Here is a 782-nt window from a genome sequence, read left to right as displayed (position 1 = left end):
TTTTATGTATGTTACCGCATAACTTTGCACCACGTCAACCGATTTGAATAATTTGAATTGAATGCATTGAATTCCGTTGAATTTTTGCAACGGAAAGGTAGTGTCTCAGAGGTGGTCCCATACTAATTTGGTTTAGATCCGATCATTGGATCATGAAATATATAGACATATATATATTTTTTTTAAGTCGGTTTTTTTTTGCTAAAAATTACTTGTTATAATCTTATCTTACTAATATTATAAATGTGAAAGTTTGTATGTTTGGATGTTTGGGAATCACGCGGAAACGACTGAACGGATTTGCATGAAGTTTTGTACACAGATAGCTTGTGGGCCAGATTAGTTAATAGGCTATTTTTTTAAGAGTTGCCACCTGTTAAAAAGTTTAATTTATTTAATATGCGGGAACGACTGAATGTATTTGCATGAAAATTTGCACACAGATAGGTTATGACCTAGATTGGAAAATAGGCTACCTTTCTTAAGAGTTGCCACCTGTTAAAAAATTTTAATTGAATTAATACGCGGAAACGACTGAATGGATTTGCATGAAATTTTGCAAGCAGATAGCTTATGACCTATAGTGAGAAATAGGCTAATTTTTTTGGAAGAGTTGCCACCTGTTAAAAAAGTTTAATTAAATTAATACGCGGAAACGACTAAACGGACTTGCATAAAATTTTGCACACAGATAGCTTATGACCTACGTTAGAAAGTAGGCTACTGTTTTTAAGAGTTGCCACCTGTTAGAAATGTTTAATTTAATTAATACGCGGAAATTA

At 32.6% G+C, this 782-nt stretch overlaps 1 protein-coding gene across 1 annotated transcript in view; it reads right to left on the bottom strand.

The window, feature by feature from the left end:
• LOC118756180 overlaps positions 1-782 on the bottom strand; it is a 3849-nt gene that overhangs the window by 2397 nt on the left and 670 nt on the right. The window lies entirely within an intron of this gene.

This window comes from Rhagoletis pomonella, unplaced genomic scaffold (genome assembly GCF_013731165.1).
Source record: "Rhagoletis pomonella isolate Grant_MI unplaced genomic scaffold, Rhpom_1.0 Rhpom_scaffold_00002, whole genome shotgun sequence".
Taxonomy (NCBI): domain Eukaryota; kingdom Metazoa; phylum Arthropoda; class Insecta; order Diptera; family Tephritidae; genus Rhagoletis; species Rhagoletis pomonella.
This window is presented reverse-complemented; position numbering and strand designations above follow the sequence as displayed.